We start from the raw sequence: 818 nt of genomic DNA, 5'->3' as shown, positions 1-818 counted from the left end.
GGGCAAAACATTGAATGATGCAGGAAACATCAAAAGAAGATGGAAGGAATACACAGAATCAGTGTACCAAAAAGAACTGGTCAATATTCATCCATTTCAGGAGATGGCATATGATCTAGAACCAATGGTTCTAGGAAGGAGGAAGTTGAAGCTGCAATGAGGAACTGGCGAAGAACAAGGCTCCGGGTACTGATGGCATACCGATTGAGTTATTTCAACAAACAGATGCCCCATTGGAGGCACTCACTCGGTTATGCCAAGAGATTTGGAAAACAGCTACCTGGCCAACTGACTGGAAGAGATCCATATTTGTACCCATTCTAAAGAAAGGTGATCCCACAGAATGTGGAAATTATCAAACAGTATCATTAATATCACACACAAGTAAGATATTACTGAAGATATTTCAAAAACTGTTGCAGTAGTATATTACAGAGAACTTCCAGAGAGGCAAGCCAGATTCAGAGGAGGACGTGGAACAAGGGATATCATAGCTGCTGTCAGATGGATCTTGGCTCAAGGCAAAGAATACCAGAAAGATGTCTACTTGTGTTTTATTGACAATGCAAAGGCATTTGATTGTGTGGATCATGACAAATTATGGATACATTGAGAAGAAAGGGAATTCCCAAACACTTGATTGTACTCATGAGGAACCAGTACATTGACCAGGAGGCTGTCGTTTGAATGGAACAAGGGGACACTACATGGTTTAAAATCAAGAAGGGAGTGCGTCAGTGTATCCTTTCCCCATACTTATTCAATCTATATGCTGAGCAGATAATCCGAGAAGCTGGGCTATATGAAGAAAACCATGG

This window comes from Orycteropus afer, unplaced genomic scaffold, assembly GCF_000298275.1.
Source record: "Orycteropus afer afer isolate SDZICR_OR568_19922 unplaced genomic scaffold, OryAfe1.0 scaffold00094, whole genome shotgun sequence".
NCBI classification, from domain to species: domain Eukaryota; kingdom Metazoa; phylum Chordata; class Mammalia; order Tubulidentata; family Orycteropodidae; genus Orycteropus; species Orycteropus afer.
This window is presented reverse-complemented; position numbering follows the sequence as displayed.